General features: G+C 42.7%; 1 long non-coding RNA gene across 1 annotated transcript; it reads left to right on the top strand.

Moving 5' to 3' along the window:
* Positions 1-1,696: 1,696 nt before the first annotated feature.
* Positions 1,697-24,033, top strand: LOC141084968 (uncharacterized). Its single transcript, XR_012231191.1, has 2 exons — positions 1,697-1,790; positions 23,471-24,033. It is a non-coding gene; the product is annotated as an uncharacterized lncRNA (long non-coding RNA).
* Positions 24,034-25,237: the final 1,204 nt, after the last annotated feature.

Here is a 25,237-nt window from a genome sequence, read left to right as displayed (position 1 = left end):
CCAACTAATGAAAGATCAGGTAGAGAAAGATCAGCTATGGTGGGTCGCACTCTGGTCCCTATCTATGGAGTGCCCAACCAAACTTGCATGTGTATATGTCACACTCTCTATTTTATGTCCTATGCCCTCTAATTTCATTGTCTACCCATTTAGTAGTTCATGTTCCTCTATCTCATACACCCTCATAGCTCACATCCACCCTCTTATTTCTTTGCTTTGTGCTTGGGTTGGCTGACAAGTCTTTGACCTTCTGTAATTAATGGCTTTTTATTAATGCTGCTCGCTCCAAGGGAGGTGATGCTGTAAATTGGGATGTGTAATGTGACTGAGGAAACTGCTAGGCAAAAGTGATGAGGTGAACATCAGTCACATTCTGCTGACTTAATGCTTTCAAATGAGTATTGTGCAACATGGGAACCTGCCTATACACGGGGCTGCTAGGAGACTCACTGGTAAGACATGTAGAGACTGCTTCAGATCAGTAGATTGCAATTAGTTTTAGCAAAAATAATTTTCATAATTACATTAAGATAAGTCATTTGAGGTCACTACCTTAGCTTTTCATATGCCTACCATGTATAGCCAGAAACATGTTTTTTCCATATATATATACTGTATATATATACACATGCAAAGATGGGTATATATACCTTATATAGATACAGGTATATATTGATATATATATTTACTGTGTGCGTGTGTGTCACGCACCTGCGGTTACTGAATATAATTGGAGGGCATGTAAAATCTAAGGTAATGTAAAAAACTTAATGTATTTATAAAAAGTGATCTTTTTTTTACTAATACTGATTTTTATATAATTTTTGACATACCCCCATATACATACATAGTCATAAATATATAGTTGAGAATACAGAGTTTTTCTAATTAAGGAGCCTAATCCTCTTCAATAGTTATTGGTAGAATAAGGCAGAATGAAGGATAATGTAAATAAAATGAAAATTTGATGATGAAATAGTAAACATAAAACTGAATAAAAATGTAAAAGGGGAGCATTGAAAATATTTTTAAAATTTCTGAGTGTCTTTAACTTATTGTGTTTCATGCCTAGAACCTATGTTCAATCAGTGAAAATAGAGACGAACACATTGAATAAGCGGGAAGCGCCACCAAACAGATAGGTGATTGCAAGGAAAGGTAGGAATTTACCAGGGGAGTGAGTACTTGTTGCTGAAACAAACATTAATGCATTAACATTAACATTCACAAATAGCAAGAACATTGAACATGAGTGGAGTGGCCGGCTGACCAAAATTACCCCAAGACCTTAAAAAGGCAGTTCATGCTTGGAAACCCTTCAGTGTGGCTGAATTACAACTCTGCAAAGCTGAATGGGCCAAAATTCCCCCACAGCGTTGTAAAAGACTCATTGCCAGTTACTGCAAATGCTTGATTGCAGTTGTTCCTGCTAATGGTGGTCCAACCAGTTGTTAGGTTTAAGGGGCAATCACTTTATCACAAGGGGGCCCTGTAGGTTTGTATTTCTTTTTCCCTTAATAATAAAGACCTTCATTTTAAAACTACGTTTTGTGATTACTTGTGTTTTCTTTGTCTAATATTTAAATTTGTTTGGTGATCTGAAACATTTAAGTGTGACAAACATGCAAAAGAATAGGGAATCAGGAAGGGGGCAAACACTTTTTCACACAACCGTATGTCATTGTTGTAATTTTGCAGACGAGTACTAGCTGGAAAAAGTTGCCATATCGGTCTGGGCCATGTGGAAAAGATGGAAAAAGTGAATGATGCCATTAAAAGAAACGTCAGCTGTAAGTCAGTTTCAATAACTGTACTGTAATCTCTTATATGTCCTGCACCACTATATAACTAACCACCATTTGGCGATAATATCAGCGTTGGTCTTTGTGTAGAGGTTTTTTCTTGTAACAGCTCTGTCATCTGCTGAGGTTCTCCTCCATCCACTAGTAGGGTGCATTACCATAGTTGTAGCCAGGGTTACCTGGTTAGAGGCCCACTTAGAAGTTTCACCCCCTGTCCGCACCCATCCGCGAACCAAACCCCAAGCTACACCTCTGATAAGGACTGTTAATCTGTGGAATAGTCTACCTCAGGAGCTTGGCACAGTGGCAACTGCTGATGATTTTAAAATTGTCTCTGATACCTTTTTAGAAGAAAGTAACATTAAAAAATTATGTAAATGCATAAGGTTCTTTTTTTAGTGTTTGGTCCAGTCGATCGACAATTGGGATCAGTAGGGAAAGATTGGAACCATGCGTTATGTTCGTAGATACTGTATAACTCTTCCTTTTACCCTTTCTCATGCCTTGCTTGAACTTGATGGACATTTGTGATTTTTCAACCATATTGACTATGCAACTATGATCAATTATTCATTTCCACATCTTTGCACAATTTGATGCAAATTATTTAAATACAACCGATCAATAATTAAAATATTCTCACCCTGTCGAGTTCCCAAACAAGGGAAAGTGTAATGATTTGCACTTTCTAGAAATGTTTGAACTACCTTAGACAAACAATGGTTTCTGTCTTTCCCAGAGATTAGAGGAGATATTTACCCTTCCTCAGACACCTGTGACAACCCAGTGCCACTTTTATTTGATCTTTGGCTCTCCTTTTAAACTGCTTAGTGCTGGACAGACTTCAAAGCTTTATTGCACAGGCTGAACCTTTCTATCTCCAGCAGGTAACAGTTATGATTATATGGAATTTATGGACTATATAAAACCCTGCTGTTTAAGTGGTCAAAGGTGACTTTTCTATTAAGCAATCTGTCGCATTCTAAAGGCCATTCATCTGGCTTCATCAAACAAGTTTAGAGTTATTATCGCAAATAAAAAAACTAGGGAAAATGTAATAAAAATGTGCATGAATTAAAAAAAAATCCATTTTCTATGAAAGTAACATTAGTATAGAATTAAGGAACAGATTATCCACTGATGTCACATTGAACCGATATAAGCGTGAAAATGTAATGTTTATGATCTAATATGAATACATCTGTTTGTAAAACTGGCATTGCATTTAGTATAAAGCAATGCCTGAAAAATGGTCATTTTAATTTAAAAGAAAAATAGCAATATTTATATAACAATATAACTTACAGTACTTTACAGGGAATTCATATATGTATATATATATACACTTATATATATGTATATATATATATATATGTATATATGTGTATACAGTGGGGCAAAAAAGTATTTAGTCAGTCAGCAATAGTGCAAGTTCCACCACTTAAAAAGATGAGAGGCGTCTGTAATTTACATCATAGGTAGACCTCAACTATGGGAGACAAACTGAGAAAAAAAAATCCAGATAATCACATTGTCTGTTTTTTTTTCATTTTATTTGCATATTATGATGGAAAATAAGTATTTGGTCAGAAACAAAACTTCATCTCAATACTTTGTGATATATCCTTTGTTGGCAATGACAGAGGTCAAACGTTTTCTGTAAGTCTTCACAAGGTTGCCACACACTGTTGTTGGTATGTTGGCCCATTCCTCCATGCAGATCTCCTCTAGAGCAGTGATGTTTTTGGCTTTTCGCTTGGCAACACGGACTTTCAACTCCCTCCAAAGGTTTTCTATAGGGTTGAGATCTGGAGACTGGCTAGGCCACTCCAGGACCTTGAAATGCTTCTTACGAAGCCACTCCTTCGTTGTCCTGGCGGTGTGCTTTGGATCATTGTCATGTTGAAAGACCCAGCCACGTTTCATCATCAATGCCCTTGCTGGTGGAAGGTAGGTTTGCACTCAAAATCTCACGATACATGGCCCCATTCATTCTTTCATGTACCCGGATCAGTCGTCCTGGCCCCTTTGCAGAGAAACAGCCCCAAAGCATGATGTTTCCACCACCATGCTTTACAGTAGGTATGATGTTTGATGGATGCAACTCAGTATTCTTTTTCCTCCAAACACGACAAGTTGTGTTTCTACCAAACAGTTCCAGTTTGGTTTCATCAGACCATAGGACATTCTCCCAAAACTCCTCTGGTTCATCCAAATGCTCTCTAGCAAACTTCAGATGGGCCCGGACATGTACAGGCTTAAGCAGTGGGACACGTCTGGCACTGCAGGATCTGAGTCCATGGTGGCGTAGTGTGTTACTTATGGTAGGCCTTGTTACATTGGTCCCAGCTCTCTGCAGTTCATTCACTAGGTCCCCCCGCGTGGTTCTGGGATTTTTGCTCACCGTTCTTGTGATCATTCTGACCCCACGGGGTGGGATTTTGCGTGGAGCACCAGATCGAGGGAGATTATCAGTGGTCTTGTATGTCTTCCATTTTCTAATTATTGCTCCCACAGATGATTTCTTCACTCCAAGCTGGTTGGCTATTGCAGATTCAGTCTTCCCAGCCTGGTGCAGGGCTACAATTTTGTTTCTGGTGTCCTTTGACAGCTCTTTGGTCTTCACCATAGTGGAGTTTGGAGTCAGACTGTTTGAGGGTGTGCACAGGTGTCTTTTTATACTGATAACAAGTTTAAACAGAAGCCATTACTACAGGTAATGAGTGGAGGAAAGAGGAGACTCTTAAAGAAGAAGTTACAGGTCTGTGAGAGCCAGAAATCTTGATTGCTTGTTTCTGACCAAATACTTATTTTCCACCATAATATGCAAATAAAATGAAAAAAAAACAGACAATGTGATTTTCTGATTTTTTTTTCTCAGTTTGTCTCCCATAGTTGAGGTCTACCTATGATGTAAATTACAGACGCCTCTCATCTTTTTAAGTGGTAGAACTTGCACTATTGCTGACTGACTAAATACTTTTTTGCCCCACTGTATATTTATATGTGTGTGTATATGTATATATATATACATTTATATTTACTATATATTATCTTATATATAATGCATACAATTCTAGTAGATGTACGGTATGTAGATAGATAGAGATATCCAATATACATATTAATATCTGTATATATTGAATATTGTTGTATATTACTTTAGTGCTACATTATTTGTCAATTCAAAAAAGCCAACAAAAGGAACGAAAGAGGGTTCTGCTTTCAAACAGCAAAAAATCTTTATATGGACAGATATGAAATGCTATTAAGTAGAGTTGAGCGACTTTTGTTTTTTTAGGGTCGCGTTTCGTTTCGTGAAACCCAACTTTTCCAAAAGTCGGGTCGAGCAAGATCGTCCGATTATAGGGAAAAGTCGGTGTCGTCCCGAAACACGAAACCCAATGTATGTCAATGGGGAATAAAAGTCGGCAGTGAGAGGAGGACAGGAAACACACCTACAGTGCTCATTTGAATGCCAAAAGCATCAATTCTTCTTACTTAAGCTTGTCAACCTTAATTAACTTCATAATACAAGTTACGCACTGAAAAATGGGGGTTATTTGGCTAAAGTTGTGGGGGGGGAGGGCTGGCTCCAGGTTTTCGTGGGGCCCTGGGCCAAAGAGCGCCCCTTTAACACATACCACAACTCATGATGCTCCGATACGGCAGAGAAATAGCAGTATAGTACAATGATGGTCCGCATGGATGAAGCTCCACTGTCTTATGGGCCCAAATAATGCTCCAAACATAATGGGCCCCATTTCTAATGCTCTAGTGTATAATGGGCCCTGTAAATGCTGCTCCAATGTCTGATGTCCACCTTTGGAATGTTCCAGTGTATGGTGGACCCCATCTATCATTCTCCAGAGTATAGTGCTCCCCAAAAATTGCTGCCCCAACATTGAAAACAATCAAATAAGTCTCCTCGCTAGGGAATCCCTGGACTAGTCTGGACTCCTCGTCGTCCCCATCTTCCATCTCACTGCACAGTATTTCAACCTTGCAAGTGCTGTGATCCTGAGCAAGCAGGGGGGGCCCACTCGTTGGCGACGGCACTGGCACAGGGCCCCTGATAGTACGGTGGTGTGTCTGATGGCGGGTGGGCCGAACCTGCACTTTCATCTGCAGCTTCCTCTTTGTCACCGTGTAAGATGGAACTGTATATGGGAAGGGTAACCTGAGTTTCATCAGGGTCAGATTCAGGCCGTGTAGCGTGAGAGGGGAATGTAGTGGTCTGGGTCAATGTACCAGCAGATTCATCGAGCAGTCGCTGGGCATCAGTGCACTTGTGTCGCCCCCAGGAGTACGGTCGCCACAGTGGCATTACCTTCCTCCTAGGGAGTGTGATGTCATGCTTGGGAGCAACGAAGGATCTCTCTAGCAGGTTAACTGATTGGGCGGCGTTATTCCCACGAGTCATGACCCTCCAAACAGCGTTCATGAAGGCAAAGTGTTTGTTTTACGTGGGCAGTATGGTTGCAAAGCTGAACCTTAAAGGAATGTCCAGAAGGGCACCACCAGGAGTGGAGCCTACGGTTAAATTCGACTCCACCTGGGAAACCTCAACCATGCCAGCTACAGAACAGATGCACACATTGCAAGCTTAATTCCGTTAACGAACGAGACTCCGTCATGCCCCGCGGTCCGAGTCTGGCTTACTAGAGGGACACGTGAGGCTCTGGAACATGAGATTGGCCAATAACTGGTGTGTCATGCCCTTACATGTCCGTGGCTGCATGTGCGCTACACTGAAAAGGCCAGCGTTTGTTGCTTACAGGTGCAGATAACCCGCTGAACAACGTTAGTGATGGGGATCACTGAGTGATTACAATTATTACCCGCGAACAATGATTTCCCAGTAAGTGCAGGTCAACTGCAGTTCCGGAATTAGGCCTAACCGTCATTCCTGAAAAAATGAAAAACTTACGTGTGCAAACCACAGGTGCTGTAGCTTGCCAGCCGTTCTCATGCCCAGTATGGATTACACGTGATTGCACAAAGGTTAGAAAGGGTACCGTATCCCCAGATAACATGTATGGATAGCGTACACATTCAAAATATATGTCTCAGGAGGCAGGCTCAGACGGTGTCAGGCCCAGTATGGATTGCACGTGATTGCACAAAGGTTAGAAAGGGTACCGTATCCCCGGATAACATGTATGGATAGCGTACACATTCAAAATATATGTCTCAGGAGGCAGGCTCAGACGGTGTTAGGCCCAGTATGGATTGCACGTGATTACACAAAGGTTAGAAAGGGTACCGTATCCCCGGATAACATGTATGGATAGCGTACACATTCAAAATATATGTCTCAGGAGGCAGGCTCAGACGGTGTTAGGCCCAGTATGGATTGCACGTGATTGCACAAAGGTTAGAAAGGGTACCGTATCCCCGGATAACATGTATGGATAGCGTACACATTCAAAATATATGTCTCAGAAGGCAGGCTCAGACGGTGTCAGGCCCAGTATGGATTGCACATGATTGCACAAAGGTTAGAAAGGGTACCGTATCCCCGGATAACATGTATGGATAGCGTACACATTCAAAATATATGTCTCAGGAGGCAGGCTCAGACGGTGTCAGGCCCAGTATGGATTGCACGTGATTGCACAAAGGTTAGAAAGGGTACCGTATCCCCGGATAACATGTATGGATAGCGTACACATTCAAAATATATGTCTCAGGAGGCAGGCTCAGACGGTGTTAGGCCCAGTATGGATTGCACGTGATTGCACAAAGGTTAGAAAGGGTACCGTATCCCCAGATAACATGTATGGATAGCGTACACATTCAAAATATATGTCTCAGGAGGCAGGCTCAGACGTGTTAGGCCCAGTATGGATTGCACGTGATTGCACAAAGGTTAGAAAGGGTACCGTATCCCCGGAAAACATGTATGGATAGCGTACACATTCCAAATATATGTCTCAGGAGGCAGGCTCAGACGGTGTCAGGCCCAGTATGGATTGCACGTGATTGCACAAAGGTTAGAAAGGGTACCGTATCCCCGGATAACATGTATGGATAGCGTACACATTCAAAATATATGTCTCAGGAGGCAGGCTCAGACGGTGTCAGGCACAGTATGGATTTGACGGCCCAGATTACACAGTGGAGGAGCAGGGAGAAGTAAAGATTGCAAATGCTGGGGCCCTGCCAAAGCAAGGGGGGCCCACTCGTGGGCGTTGGTACTGGCACTGGGCCCCTCATAGTACAGCGGTGTGTCTGACGGCGGGTGTGCACCACCACCGTCAGAGACACTTGATTGCACTATGAGGGACCCTGTGCCAGTGCCCACGCCCAAGAGTCGGCCTACCCACCTGTCCAGGGCAACGGCACTCGCACGGTGTCGTGCGCTAGGTGGTGACCCCGGCCATGGGGGGGTGGCAGCACAGTTAGGGAGTTTTAGAAAGTGGCATATGTTGATGTTGGACATTCAGCTGATGCAAAAGGCGAAATAGGTCAAGTCCCAGGAAGAGGTGGACCAAAGCAAGCCATTTTTCTGTCACCCTATGTGTCATCAGGGGAAGGTGGGACAAAATCCTTGGAAACCCATGCATGGTTCATTTTAATGAAGGTTAGATCATCCACATTTTGGGTTGACAGACGGGTCCTTTTTTCTATCAGGATTGATCCAGCTGCACTGAAGACTCTTTCCGATAGCACACTTGCAGCTGGGCAAGCGAGCTCCTGTAAGGCATATTGTGCCAATTCAGGCCAGGTGTCCAGTTTAGCGGCCCAATAGTCAAAGGGGAATGACCTGTGTGGGAGAACATCGATATGGGAGGAAAAGTAGTTTGTAACCATGGTTGACAACTACTGTCTCCTGTCACTTTCCATCGATGCAGTATTACCAGTTGTGTGAGCGGTATTTGAAAAATCAGTCCACAACATTGTCATGAAACCCCTGTCTCCAACGCCACTTCTGCTGTGTGCACCACGAACACCTCTGCCAAGCTGCCCCTGGCCCGTACGGCTCGTGTGAGAACCATCACCGCTGCTGTGTGCTGGGAATGCCTCAAGCAACCGATTTACCAGAGTTGCTTGTTTATTAGCCAATATTAGGTCAAGGTTCTCCTGTGGCATGATGTTTTGTAATTTGCCTTTATAGCATGGATCCAGGATGCTGGCCAACCAGTAGTCGTCATCGTTCATCATTTTGGCAATGCGGGGGTCCCTTTTTAGGATCCGCAAGGCATAATCTGACATGTGGGCCAATGTTCCCGGTGTCAATGATGCACTGCGAGTGCTGGTTGGATGAGCACTTTCTGGCAAATCCACATCCCTCCAGTCACGCACAAACCCTGTACCAGACCTTGCCACGCCAACATTTTCACTTGCCCCACGAGATGCATCCTCCTCCCCTAAGTAATCATCCCCATCATCATCCTCCTCCTCCTCTTCTTCCTCCACCTCGTCCAGGAGAGGTCCCTGAGCAGACAATGGCTGAATGTCATCAAGGATTCCCTCCTCCTCTTCCTCCTCATCAACATTGGCTGCAGACGCCTCCTCCTTAAGGTGCGTCAAAGTTTGCATGAGCAGACGCATAAGTGGGATGCTCATGCTTAGGATGGCGTCGTCTGCGCTTACCAGCTGTGTGCATTCCTCCAAACACTGAAGGACTTTACAGAGGTCTTTCAGCTTCGACCACTGCACACCTGTCAACTCCATGTCTGCTCTCAAAGTGCCTGGCCGTGTATCCTCCCACAAATGCATTATGGCCTGCCTCTGCTCGCACAGCCGCTCCACCATGTGCAGGGTGGAGTTCCACCTTGTTGCAATGTCGATAATGAGGCGGTGGTTGGGAAGGTGGAGCAATCGCTGCAGCTTCTGCATACGATCGGAGTGTACAGGCGACCGGCGGATGTGCGCGCACAGTCTTCGCACCTTCTGGAGCAGGGCTGTTAACTCCGGATAATTTTTGAGGAAGCACTGCACCACCAGGTTCAAGGTGTGAGCCAAGCAAGGCATGTGGCTGAGTTTTGAAAGGGCTATGGCTGCCACAAAATTACGGCCGTTATCACTAACTACCTTGCCTGCCTCAAGATGTACACTGCCCAGCCATGACTCAGTTTGTCGCTTCAAGTACTCGGCCAGCACCTCGGCGGTATGTCTGTCGCCCAAACACATCATCTGCAACACAGCCTGCTGACGCTTTCCACTAGCTGCTCGATAGGGGGACACATCGTGTGCAACAGTGGCAGCTGCAGATGGAGTGCTCGTACGACTGCGCTCTGTGGACGAGCTTTCGCTTCTGGAGGAGGAGGAGGAGGAGGGTGGAATGCCTACAGCCAACTGTTTCCTATACTGTGGGCTAGGCAGCACTGTCCCACCACCGCTGTCCCCTGTGGACCCTGCATCCACCACATTAACCCAGTGCGCAGTGATGGACAAGTAACGGCCCTGGCCATGCCGACTGGATCATGCATCAGTTGTGAGGTGCACCTTTCCGCTCACTGACTGCTTGAGTGCATGGACAATGCGGTCTTTCACATGATGGTGGAGGGCTGGGATGGCTTTGCGAGAGAAGAAGTGGCGACTGGGTAGGTCATAGCGTGGTACTGCATAGGCCATGAGTTCGCGGAAAGCTGTGCTTTCCACCAACCGAAAGGGCATCATCTCAAACGAGATTAGTTTGGCAATGTGGGCGTTCAAACCCAGTGTATGCGGATGAGAGACTGAGTACTTTCTTGACCTACTCATAGTGTCTGGGAGGGTGAGCTGGACTTGAGAGCTGCATATGGTGGAAGTAGCGGTGGACAGGGCGGACTGAGAGAGGGTTGATGATGGTGATGGAGTTGGTGTTCTTTCTGATGGCCTAGAATCAGTCTTTCGTTGATATAACAGTGGGATTCCCCGACTGCTGTGGCCTTGCAACGACACCTCAACATTTGCTGCTGTGCTAACCGGTGGGCTTACAGTGGGGGAAACAATGTAGCGTTGATGACTACCTTCGTTGTGATCAGTTGCACATGTGGCACTTGAGGTTTGGTGTTGTGTCCACGCTTGCAAGTGCATGCTGGTTAAATGTCTAAGCATGCAACTGGTATTCAAATTTTTCAGATTTTTCCCTCGGCTAAAGGTCTTTGCGCACTTCTTACAGATAACCTTGGCCTGATCATGAGGATTTTGTTCAAAAAAGTGCCACACTGCACTCTTCCTACTTTGGCAGACATTTAGCGGCCTAGCACGCTGTGATCTTTTGACCCTCTGGACAAGCTGTCCAGCAACTCTTTTGATGTTTGGAACCTGTCTTTGGAGTGCTCCGGGCCTGCCAGATAACAGCTGTTGCGATGTCGATGTCTGCTGTGGATGCTCCTCATCTGAGCTATTGGAAGCAGCACCCTCTTCCCCCAATGGATGCCAATCTGGGTCAACAACTGGGTCATCCATCACCTCCTCTTCTATGTCATGTGCACCTTCCTCTGTGTCACCGTGTATGGTGGTATAGTGTGCGGGAAGGGGCACCTGAGTCTTATCAGGGTCAGAATCTGGCTCTGTACACTGCGAGGACAATGTAGTGCTCTGAGTGAATGTACCAGCAGAATCATCCATCAGCGGCTGTGCATCAGTGCACTCCATGTCAGATTCATCTTGGCCTGGGTAATTCACCATTTCACTTGATAATCCAGGCATGGTATGTGAAAACAGCTCCATGGAGTAATCAGTAGTATGGCCTGCGTCATCCTTCAATCTTGGTTGGGGTGAAGGACACAAGGAAAGGTGTGGTTCATGAACATGAGCCTCCAATGACGACTCAGTGCTTTTACTTTTTACAACTGAAGAAGAGGAGGCGATAGAGCTGGAGGCTGAGTCAGCAATGTAAGACAAAACTTTTTCCTGATGCTCTGGCTTTAAAAGCGGTTTGCCAACTCCTAGAAAACTAAGCCTTCGAGGCCTTGTGTAGCCAGACGATGACGCAGGCTCAACACCTCCTGCATTCGGTCCTATTTTGCTCTTGCCACTACCATCAGATCCACCACCAACACCATCATTACCAGCTGCCAACCCCCGCCCAATTCCACGGCCTCTTCCACCAGCCTTCCTCATTTTTGGTAGAAATGTAGACAAAATCCAACAAACTATATAGCATGTAAAACAAGGTACAAGGTGTCTATAGGACAGGGGAGATTTTGAATTTCTGCACACACTTTTGGACACTGGACACTTTTGGATTGTGTGAGGCCCAATGAATATCTGAGCGCTATGTGACAGGCTCGATGGCACAGCTGTGACCTAAGTGACTAGAGGATAAGTGAGAGTTTGAATCTCTGCACACACTTTTGGACACTGGACACTTTTGGATTGTGTGAGGCCCAATGAATATCTGAGCGCTATGTGACAGGCTCGATGGCACAGCTGTGACCTAAGTGACTAGAGGATAAGTGAGAGTTTGAATCTCTGCACACACTTTTGGACACTGAACACTTTTGGATTGTGTGAGGCCCAATGAATATCTGAGCGCTATGTGACAGGCTCGATGGCACAGCTGTGACCTAAGTGACTAGAGGATAAGTGAGAGTTTGAATCTCTGCACACACTTTTGGACACTGGACACTTTTGGATTGTGTGAGGCCCAATGAATATCTGAGCGCTATGTGACAGGCTCGATGGCACAGCTGTGACCTAAGTGACTAGAGGATAAGTGAGAGTTTGAATCTCTGCACACACTTTTGGACACTGGACACTTTTGGATTGTGTGAGGCCCAATGAATATCTGAGCGCTATGTGACAGGCTCGATGGCACAGCTGTGACCTAAGTGACTAGAGGATAAGTGAGAGTTTGAATCTCTGCACACACTTTTGGACACTGAACACTTTTGGATTGTGTGAGGCCCAATGAATATCTGAGCGCTATGTGACAGGCTCGATGGCACAGCTGTGACCTAAGTGACTAGAGGATAAGTGAGAGTTTGAATCTCTGCACACACTTTTGGACACTGGACACTTTTGGATTGTGTGAGGCCCAATGAATATCTGAGCGCTATGTGACAGGCTCGATGGCACAGCTGTGACCTAAGTGACTAGAGGATAAGTGAGAGTTTGAATCTCTGCACACACTTTTGGACACTGGACACTTTTGGATTGTGTGAGGCCCAATGAATATCTGAGCGCTATGTGACAGGCTCGATGGCACAGCTGTGACCTAAGTGACTAGAGGATAAGTGAGAGTTTGAATCTCTGCACACACTTTTGGACACTGGACACTTTTGGATTGTGTGAGGCCCAATGAATATCTGAGCGCTATGTGACAGGCTCGATGGCACAGCTGTGACCTAAGTGACTAGAGGATAAGTGAGAGTTTGAATCTCTGCACACACTTTTGGACACTGGACACTTTTGGATTGTGTGAGGCCCAATGAATATCTGAGCGCTATGTGACAGGCTCGATGGCACAGCTGTGACCTAAGTGACTAGAGGATAAGTGAGAGTTTGAATCTCTGCACACACTTTTGGACACTGGACACTTTTGGATTGTGTGAGGCCCAATGAATATCTGAGCGCTATGTGACAGGCTCGATGGCACAGCTGTGACCAAAGTGACTAGAGGATAAGTGAGATTGGATTGCTTTTAAAAAAGCAGTTTGCGGAGCAGTGGGTAAACAGCAATGCCATCCTGTCAGGAAGCCTTAGAAGGCAGCCCAACAACCAACACCACTGATACACCACTATATAGCCTCCCCTTGCACTGCACACACAGTGACTGGTGTGTTGTGCAGGCCAAATCGCTAGCAGCAGAAGCAGTTTTTTGGTCTTCTTCCCTGCCTAACGCTCTCCCTACAGAATCAGCAGCAACCTCTCCCTATGCTAAGATCGGCAGAAGTAAGATGGCGGTCGGCGTGCACGCCCTTTTATACCCCCTGTGACGCCCACCAAAGCAAGCCAATCACTTGCATGCCCTTCTGAAAGATGGTGGTGACCCGTGCCTATGTCATCACGTTGCCCACAGTGTCCGTGGATCCTGATTGGCTGAAAAAGAGCGCAAAACAAACTTTTGAAACCCGACTTTGGCGCGTAAGTCGCCGACCTTGTGGCCGACCTCATCCTAGGGTCGGGTTTCGTTTCATGAAACCCGACTTTGCCAAAAGTCGGCGACTTTTGAATTTTTTCGACCCGTTTCGCTCAACTCTACTATTAAGCATAAATTTTCCCAAAATAGGTGTCAAAAGTTAGTTTGAGGAAAACTTTAAAGTCATCAAATAACACAACCTCCCATCCCCGTGTGTAGAACCACAGAAAGAGGTCAAAGTGTATATTCACACAAAGTTATCCAGTTTATTAATTCAAACACATATAAAATTGTATCAAATCAGAGCAGCGCTAGCAAAGTAGTAACATTGGGGAATGATGAACCGGTGTATAGCTAGGAATCACAATCCAAAGTAGATTTGCACATAGAGAGCTAGTAAGGCTAATGTATAAGGCACCATAGATAATTCCATAGAAAAAAATCACAGTTGCATAAGTGTTCCAAATTGCCCCATAAAAGGTCATACTCTAGTGAGATGGAACCTTTAAATGCTGTAGCGGTATTGTAGAAGGTGCTGTAGTGAATAGTGTGCAATTAGGCAACAAAGAATTAAAGTTCAAGTGCATAAGCTATAACTCAAATAGTATTTGCAAAATGGCCCCCGACCTGTCGCCTCAAATCTTAGGGTACCGTTACACTTAGCGACGCACCAGCGATCCCGACAACGATACGACCTGGTAAGGATCGCTGGTGCATTGCTAAATGGTCGCTAGTGAGCTGTCAAACAGACAGATATACTCACCGACACAGCAGCGATCCAGTGATCCATACAATGACCTTGGCGGTCGTTGGTATCTTGTCACACAGCGGCTATTCAGATGACTCCCGCCTGCGTCCATGTGTTCTGCATCGCCAACGAGGTCGATGCGTGCTGGCCAGCGGGACGCCGGCAATGAAAAAATGCGTCCAGTCGCCGCTGCGTGTCACATGTATCAAGATCGCCAGAGAGATCGCTGTTGCATCACAAAATCGGTGACGCTTCATTGATCTCGCTAGCGATCTCGCTATGTGAGAAAGGGCCTTTACTACCCTGAGATAGATGTATGTCAGTAGTAGAGATTAGAGAATACATTGGGCTGGAATTGAATTCTGCTCAAATTTTATGAAAATTCACATTCGCCAAAGTGCAGATTGTTTTGTAATTTTCTTCTGATCGGATTCAGAGATCGTGAAAGCGACATCATAGAGATCTTGCAGGGAGGGGGCTCGCTGTGTGCTTCCATCAGAACAAGATGGCCATGTGGTCCTTCAGGGAAGGTTGCCTCTCAGTGCCTGCTCAGAGAAGGAGCAGAAACACCTTCTTCTCTGCCTGTCAGACACTGCTCTGATGCTCTGCAGTGCAGAAGTATTGCTGAGTATCAGATCTCGATCTGTTACTATACAATGATGTCCCATCCTGGGACAATGTAAAAAGAGTAAAAACAATTATTAAAAACTGTAAAAATATATTTAAAAAAATCCCCAAATAAAGAACAAAAAAAGAAAAAATAATAAATAATAATAATTTTTATTTATATAGCGCCAACATATTCCGTAGCGCTTTACAGTTTAACAGTTTGAAAACACAAGTCTTAAGTAACAACGTTAACAATACAATAATTAAAGCAAAATTAGACAACACTGTTTGTGAGAGCTTACAATCTACAGTGAGGTGGGGGAGATACAAAGTACAGGTGTGTATTTACAATGGGGTATTTACAATGATGGTCCAGCCATCTTGAGGGAGTGGGGGATATTTGAAGATAGTGAATGGGCAAAACACACACTCTCACACACACACACACATAAAATGACTGTGATTAGTGAACGTGATAGGCTGCTCTGAACAAATGTGTTTTGAGGGAGCTCCTAAAACTATGCAAATTGTGGATAGTCCTAATATCTTGGGGTAGAGTATTCCAGAGGATTGGCGCAGCATGGGAGAAGTCTTGGAGTTGGGAGTGGGAGGTATGGATTAGTGCAGAGGTTAGTCAAAAGTCGTTTGCAGAGTGCAGCGGTCGGTTAGGCCAATAGACAGAAATGAGGGAGGAAATGTAGGGGGGTGCCGCACTGTGGAGAGCTTTGTGGGTGAGAACAAGTACTTTGAATTGAATCCTATAATGAATGAGCAGCCAATGAAACGATTGGCGAAGAGCGGACTCATCCGAGTACCAATTAGCCAGATGGATGACACTGGCTGCTGCATTAAGTATTGACTGGAGAGGGGAAAGTCGAGTAGCGGGGAGGCCAATTAATAGATCGTTGCAGTAGTCTAGGCGGGAGTGGAACAAGGCGACAGTTAGGGTTTTTGTTGTTTCCATGGTGAGAAAAGGGCGGATTCTAGAGATGTTCTTTATGTGTAAGCAGCAAGAGCAGGCAAGAGATTGTATGTGGGATGTGAAGGAGAGATTGGTGTCAAACATAACAGCCAGACAGCGCGCCTGCTGCCGGGGTGTTATTATGGTGCCACCCACAAAAGGGAAATGTCAGATTTATGGAGGTTAGTGAATGGCGGGAGCAGAAGAAGTTCAGTTTTGGAGAGGTTGAGTTTCAGATAGAGAGCAGACATGATGTTGGAGACTGCGGACGGAAAGTCACTGGCGTTCTGTAGTACAGTGGGGGTAAGGTCAGTGGATGACATGTATAGTTGTGTGTCATCGGCATAAAGATGGCACTGAAAGCCAAATCTGCTGTTGGTCTGTCCAATTGGTGCCATGTAGAGAGATAAGAGAAGGGGGCCAAGGACTGAGCCCTGAGGTACCTGACAGCGGTGCACACATTTATTTAAGTAAAAAAAAAAAGTGCACTACACATATTTGGTATCGCCGTCTGGGATGACTCGCTCTATTAAACTGTCCCACTTGTTAACCCCTTTAGTGAACACTGTAAAAAAATAAATAAAAAAAGCAAAAAACAATGCTTTATCATCATACTGCTGAACAAAAAGGGCAATAAAACACGATCAAAAAGACGAATGTAAATAAATATGGTACCACTTAAATCAAAATCTTGTCCTGCAAAAATCAAGCCATCACACAGCTCCATCAGTGGAAAAATAAAATAGTTATAGCTCTCAGAGTAAACTTAAGTCTTTTTTGAGTAAAAACTGCAAAACATTAAAAAAAATGTAAATTTGGTATTGATGTAATTGTATTGACCAGAAGAATAAAGCTGCCTTATCAATTTTAACACGCGTGGAGCAGTTAAAAAAAAAGCAATTCCTGAATTGTTGTTTTTTGTTCATTCTATCTCCCAAAAATCGGAATAGAAAGCAATCAAAAATGTCATGTGCCCAAAAATGGTACCAAGAAAATATCATATAGGGCAGGGTTCCCTAACTCCAGTCATCAAGGCCCACCAACAGGTCATGTTTTCAGGATTTCCTTTGTATTGCACAGGTGATGGAATTATCATATATAGGGTATCAAAATGCTCAGGAGAAATTGCACAACAAATTGTATGGTTCATTTTCTCCTGTTACCATTGCGAAAGTAAAAAAAAATTAGGTCTAAAGGAAAATTCTTGTGAAAGAAAGTTAAATGTTTATTTTTTTCCTTCCACATTCCATTAATTTCTGTGAAGCACCTGAATGGTCAATATGGTTTTGAGCACTTTAAGGGGTGCAGTTTTTAGAATTGTGTCACTTTTTGGAATTTTCTGTCACATAGACCCCTCCAATTGACTTCAAATGTGAGGTGGTCCCTAAAAAATGGTTTTGCAAATTATGTTGTTAAAATGAGAACTTTTAACTCTTATATCTTCCTGACTAAAAAAAAAATAAGTTTCAAAAATTGTGCTGATGTAAAGTAGACGTGTGGGAAATGTTATGTATTAACTGCTTTGCATGACAGGACTATCTGTTTAAAGGGCACAAAAATTAAAAGTTTGAAAATTGCAAAATTTACAAAATTTTCACCAAATTTCCGATTTTTTTCACTAATAAACTTATCATATCAAAGAAATTTTGTCACTATCGTGAAGTACAATAAGTCACCAAAAACAATCTCAGAATCAGTAATATACATTGAAGCGTTCTAGAGTTATAACCTCATAAAGTAACAGTGGTCAGAATTTAAAAAAATTGGCCTGGTCAGGAAGGTAAATCAAATTTCCCAGGAAAATCCACATGATTTGGCAAATTTTAGTTTTGTTACATCCTTTCATCTGTAATCAGTAGGCCCACATACATACATACTATATACATACTACATATATACTACATTCATACAACATACATACTACAAATATACTACATTCATACAACATACATACATACTACATACATACTACATATATACTACATTCATACAACATACATACATACTACATACATACTACATATATACTACATTCATACAACATACATACATACTACATACATACTACATATATACTATATTAATACAACATACCACATACTACATACTTACTACATACATACAACATACATACAACATGCTACATACATACAACATACATACAACATACATACTACATACATACTACATACATACTACATACAATACATTCATACAATACATACATATAGACATACAGTACATATAACATAGAGTACATACTCACCATCACTTGTCACTTTGCTCCCCGAAGCCAGTGTCATCTTTAAAAAATATTAAAATAACAAACAAGCAATATACTCCCTGATCCGCAGAAATCCACGAGTGTCCCATGACGATCTCCCGTGGAGAACAGCAGCATCAGCTGATGCCACTGCTCTCTAGGGGCCCCAGGAATACAATGACGGGAGGTAGGTATCCTTCCGCACTGTATTCCTCCGCCACTGTAAAAAAAGTCCCTAGTCTCACTTTTGGCATTGCTGTGTGAGAAAGTTCCCACACAGCTTTTGCCATAAAGTGAGACTAGGGACTCTCACGGAGTACGGACCACGATGCACAAACTGGCCACAGGTGTCCTTACCCAAAGTTGATAGCCTCATAGGCATATATGAGGTGGTCAAGTTTAGGTGAGGGAACCTGTGACCAATCTACATGTCGGGCTTTGCAATCCGACTCTTATACATGGATGTCTAAATGGGGCCCAATAATAAAGCAGCAAAAGACAGTGACAGAAAACACCCTACTGGTATAGCTATGCTAAATGACTTCATCAGGGGTGATATATAGTGCGTACAAATTGTCTTAAAGGAGTTGTCTACTACTAGGTAACACCATATTAATCACTTCAGTGATCAATATATAATAAAAACAATTGATAATCATCTCCTGTGGCAGTGGCATCCCTACGTCGCTGCTACTCTTGATGGGTCACATTGTTTTGTCACCTGTCGCCTTTACTATTCCATCATAGTGAATGGTTACTGTGAGGGAATACTGAATAAATCTCTGCAGCAAGAAGGTAAGGAAAATAAATTTAATAATATAAATCATGAATAAATAAAAAAGGAAAAATATGTAACAAAAAACAATGTGTAAGAAAGAAGTAAAATGTAAAAAGACCCAAAGCAGAAGAAATATGTAAATGTAATGAGAGGAGAAGCCAGACAAAGTGCAGAACGGTAAAACTAAAGAGATCCAGAGAAAGCAACATAAATATGCTAAGCAAATATTATTATTTTATTATTATTATTATTATTTATTTATATAGCGCCATTAATTCCATGGTGCTGTACATGAGAAGGGGGGGTTACATACAAAGTTATAGATTTCATTAACAGTAAACAAATTTACAATGACAGACTGGTACAGAGGGGAGGGGACCCTGTCCTTGTGGACTTACATTCTACAGGATAGTGGGAAAGAGACAGAAGGTCGGGGGTGCAGCAGCTCTGGTGGTGATGAGGCGGCAGCTCAGGCGGTGGTGAGGCGGCAGAATGGTCATTGCAGGCTGTAAGCTTTCCTGAAAAGATGGGTTTTCAGGTTCCGTTTGAAGGATCCGAGGGTGGTGGATAATCGTACGTGTTGAGGCATGGCATTCCAGAGGATAGGGGATATTCGGCAGAAATCTTGGAGGCGGTTGTGTGAGGAACGAATAAGTGTGGAAGAGAGTAGGAGGTCTTGGGAGGATCGAAGAGTATGTGAGGGAAGATATGGGGGAGAAAATACAATATTAACAGAGATAATAAATTAAAAAATGTGACCCTAAAAAAATATTTGTTCAAACTGAAGACTATGGAGGATGCTAAATGAGGTGTCCAGAATAATATACCAGAAGAGTTTAGGCTACTTTCACACATCAGTTTTTTGCCGTCAGGCAGGATCCGGCTATTTTTAGAAAAAACGGATCCGGCATAAATTTTGGAGAACTGTAGAAATGGATCCGTTTTTTTGCTGGATCCGTCTAGCAGGTTATATCTGTTCCTGGGGGCTGGCCAATTGGATCTGAGCATGCGCAGACTTAAAAAAAACGGATCCGGTGGCTGGATCCGTCTTTTTCTGGATCCGGCGCATTCCGGCGCCCATAGACTTTCATTGTAGCAAAAAGCTGGAAGCGCCGGATCCGGCGCTTCCGGCTTTTTCGCCGGAGACAAAAAACATTACAGTAGCCGTTTTTTCCAGACGCCGGAATGAGACAAGTTGCCGGATCCGGCAAAAAACGGATGAAACGCAATGCCATCCGGCACGATCCGGCGCTAATGCAAGTCAACGGGGAAAAACTGGATCCGGCATTGCATTTTGCCGGATCCGGTTTTACAAAAAAAAAGCCGGATCGCGCCTGAAGGCAAAAAACTGATGTGTGAAAGAGGCCTAAGACCTCCTATTTAGATACAAGAGCCAAAACATCATGAAAAGGTAATCAAAATGGAAAAGTATCTTCCAAAGGACAGTGGAACCATCAACAGTTACGTAGTTAAAATAACTTTTCCATAGAGATGGATGAATCCGAACAGTAAACTTTAATGTCCATATCAAACACCTACTGTTCAGGCACAGACAGTGAGCACGGATTTCACCAGGAAGTCAGTATTACTGTTCAGGTTCGGCCTCCCCGAACACCGAGTGTTTGTCGTGCTGTCATATATTAGAAGGTAACGGGGTGCTCACTGCTCCAGTCTGGTGCTCAGAGGAAAAATTAGAACATATTATAGAAAAAACCTCGGCACACAGTATAGTATGAATCCAATATTTATTCTTCCAGAAAAATATGTATCATGGGACCCAGATAATACAGACAAAAAACATCAATGTTTCGGCTATTCAGCCTTTCTCAAGATTTTACTCACATTGGCGCTTGCCGTTATGCCTCTAGGACGAACACTTTGGTGAAGGATTTTTTCACTGATCTCCTATATGAATTGAATGTGGAGGGATTCTTAATCGTGATATACATGGACCTTTGCTTATGCAGATAAAATCTTGAGAAAGGATGAATAGCCGAAACGTTGATGTTTTTTGTCTGTATTATCTGGGTCCCATGATACGTATTTTTCTGGAAGAATAAATATTGGATTCATACTATACTGTGTGCCGAGGTTTTTTCTATAATATGTCGTGCTGTCATAGGCATGACAGAGTGGAAAATATTGTTTCTAATCGGAGGTAAAATCATTACCTCTGGTCAGACAGCCATTGTTCCCAATCTATCAAACGACAACATTAACCCACAGCTGTGATCAGAGGTATAAAGTTTACCTCCAGTCACTGGTGTCAGATGATGGGACTATGGCTCCCATCAGCTGACTCCTGCTGCTGCTAATAGTGAGAACAGGAGCGGTTGATGGGAGTATTCATCTCTTGGCTACTGCGTTGTAATTTAATAATTAAAAGAAAAACAGCTTGGGTTCACCTGGATTCTTGATAACCAGCTAGGAAATCATCTGGGGGCTGCAATCCTCAGCTGTCAATGTTAGCAAGGCTGGTTATCAAGAATAGAGGGATCCCCATACCATATTTTTTAATTATTTAAATAAATAATTTAAAACAAAACGGCATCGGGTCCCCCCATTTTTGACAACCAACCTTGCTAAAGCAAACAGCTGGGGGCTTATAGTCTCAGGCTGGTAAAGGGCCATGGATATTGGCCCCAGCCTAAAAATAACAACCTGCAGCCGCCCAGAAGACGCGCATCTATTAGATGCGCCAATTCTGGCACTTTGCCTGGCTCTTCTTTGCCTGGGGTTGATGTCACCTTTATATTGTCAGATGACATCAGGCCCACGGATTACTAATGGAGAGGTGTCTATAAGACTCCTGTCCATTACTAACCCTATAGTTATATGGTAAAAAAGCACACAGCCGGAATAAAGTCTTTTATTAGAAATAGCGCAAAACACACTTTTCTTTTTTTTAATTTAAAAATAACAAACACAGTTATACTCGCCAAACACCTATCCCACCGAAGCCCTCGTCTTCTGTAATAAAACAAAAATTAAAAAAACAACAATATCCCTCACCTCTCCGTAGTTCTGTCTCATGCTCTAATTGATGTCTGGGGATTAATAGTGCAGCCTCAGTGACAAGCGGTTATATCATCGAGGTTACTGCCGGTCACTGAGGCTGCTTTCCCAGCCGTCAAATGAACTGCAATGACCTCTGCATAGTAAGAAAAAGTCTCACGGTGCAGAGGTGGGTTCACTGCTGTTCAAATTCATTGCAGTGAAATTCTCCCTGCGACACTTGTAGCCCATGTCCTGGATACGTCTGTATGTGTTGGCTCTTGAAGCAATGACTCCAGCAGCAGTCCACTCCTTGTGAATCTACCCCAAATTTTTGAATAGCCTTTTCTTAACAATCCTTCCAAGGCTGCGGTTATCCCGGTTGCTTGCAGACCTTTTTATTCCGCACTTTTTCCTTCCACTCATCTTTCCATTAATATGCTTGGATACAGCACTCTGAAAAGCCATCTTCTTTAACAATGACCTTTTGTGGATTACCCTCCTTGTGGAGTGTGTCAATGACTGCCTTCTGGACATCTGTCAAGTCAGCAGTGTTCCCCATGATTGTGGAGCCTACTAAAACAGACTAATGGGTCTTTTTAAACACTTAGGAAGCCTTTGCACGTGTTTTTTGTTAATTATTCTAATTTACTGAGCTAATATTTGGGTTTTTATTGACTGTACATAACCCTCAACATTAACAGAAATAAACACTTGAAGTAGAGCACTCTGTAATGACTCTTTATAATATATGAGTTTTACTTTTTGTATTGAAGAACTGAAATAATTTAACTTTTTGATGATAATCTAATTTTGTGAGAAGCACCTGAATATATAAGTTCACTAGGGAAAAAATTTACAAGTGCAGAGCGATAATGCAACATTCACAGGAGTAAAGTAAACTCAACCTAAATAATACGCATTGGGAGAGCAGTTATAAGTAATAATAAAAAGGGAACATCAAAAAAATGCATGAATGATGCATGTTTCACCAAATGGCTTCATCAGGAGTGCCCAGTTATTTGGGAATTGTCAGAGAAATGTGGATGCATACTTTCGATGTTTCAAGGAAATGTAAAAATCTTGAAAATATATGCCCACTGTTTGTTGAAAGTAGTAGTCAATCTGACCTTTTTATCAATTGGGTGGATTTGTCTCTGAACAGATGCTGTCTCTCACTCTCCCAGAGACTAGTAGTTGCTAAGCTATTCTGTAGTGAAAGTTCAGGTGCAGAAAATCAAGTATTGTGAAGGATATGTGGTAAGTAATGTTGATGTCCCTTGCATTTTTTTCTAGATCATCAATAAACTGCACTTCCTTGGTACCTATTCAAGAAAAGAGAATGTCATCAACACAGTAGTATAATTGGAATATCTGTCCTTGCACCACTCCAGAAAGAGGTTGACATAAGATGGAGCACACCATGCATCCATTGCGGTCCTCACACCTAACAGTAGGAAGCACTACCGAATGCAAAGAAGTTATACTGCAACACACATTGCAGGTGGTCAATCAGAAGGGATATATGCATATTGTTCCCTGCATTATCAAGGCCCAAGAAGGTAGAGACAAACATGATGCCATCAGTGTGAGAAGTAATACAATGCAACTTTTTCTTGACACAAGCGACCATCAGGGAACCTGATTGAAAAAATCAGTCCTGTTGTTGGTTAATCAAATGAGAAGTCACATAAAAATAATTGGTGTAAAAAAGTGTCTAATTATAAAAAAGTGAGCAGTACGGCAATCAATGTAATCACAGCAATGGGATAACGCATAGTGGTGTTAACAAAGTATATAGTAACTCAATTGGTAAATTTTAAAGATATAATGCATTAAAAGTTATTCATAACAAGTAACTACAGCAATAACTGACAGGTTCTTGTTAAGTTGTTACATGTGTAATATTTTCCATAATTATATTTTATTGCTAATATGTGGGATTGCGGCTTATGGATCACTTTCTATTGCTTTGCCATGCAGGTCTGAAATGGTAAGGTCACTCCTCATTTGCTGATTAATCTGCTCCGAAGAGTGAGTCTGATTCATTTCACCCATTGTAAAGTCTAAGTATAAAGTATTTCTTCTCTTATTTTCTAAATAGCCATTCCACTTATTTTACCCATCCCCTTACTTATACGCAGACACAGAGAGCTGGGAACATTGTTGGCGCTACATAAGAAAGATACACCCTGCCCTAAGGAGGTTGTGTCAGTTGTGGAATAAAGGTGTATCCAGTTTAACTCGACTTGTTATACTGCTAAGCCTTTTCTAGGTATGACACAAATATGTACCATATTGATGTCACCATTTCTATAACTGCAATTAAATAGACCCATTTGCTTGATGGATGCCAAAAATGTTACACCTATTAGGATAATAGGATTGCTTGCCATTTTAATTTGTAAGCTGAAACTAGAAATGGTTTTGATAGCCACCTCATTAGTCTCTGATGTTATTGTATGTCAATGTCAATCTGCATCTTCTACCCACTCACACTTTCTTCTTCGGATGAGAATGGGTAGCAAGAATATAACTACACTTAATGGGGGTCATGTATCAATAGAGTTATTTCTAAGGCACCATAATTACTGTAGTGACGCTGGATAAAATGACAGTGTCTGGTACAATTCCCAATGTTGTTTGGGTTGATTTTGCGTGTTTTTTTTCTTGGTGTTGCACCAGATGATTGCTGTGAGTCAACAGGAAATTAACTAAAAATGAGGCAGCTCGATCAAAGTATTTATGCCATTTAATAATGTGAATACAATGCAAAACATGTCATTTCAGCCACATGCCACTTCTTCCTATGCACACATCTGTGTGGTTTCAGAGTCGTGGTTAGCATGACTCATTTACTTAAGATTTCAACACTTATCTAACTAGAAGTATGCTGGATCACAATGCCAAGGGCGACCTGGAGTTGTTTTCTCTCTATGACTTAATGAATTTATCAACAAGGTGTGTTCCCTGTTAATGAAGCTGGCACATGATGCCCTTACTTACAGTCCTGCTCATCGTTAATGGCACCCATGAAGTGTACAGTAAGTACATAATGTGGAA

This window comes from Dendrobates tinctorius, unplaced genomic scaffold, assembly GCF_039654945.1.
Source record: "Dendrobates tinctorius isolate UK_male_01 unplaced genomic scaffold, ASM3965494v1 ptg000028l, whole genome shotgun sequence".
In the NCBI taxonomy this organism is placed as follows: Eukaryota; Metazoa; Chordata; class Amphibia; order Anura; family Dendrobatidae; genus Dendrobates; species Dendrobates tinctorius.
Note: the sequence above shows the minus strand (reverse complement) of the source record. Positions and strands in the feature narration are given on the sequence as shown.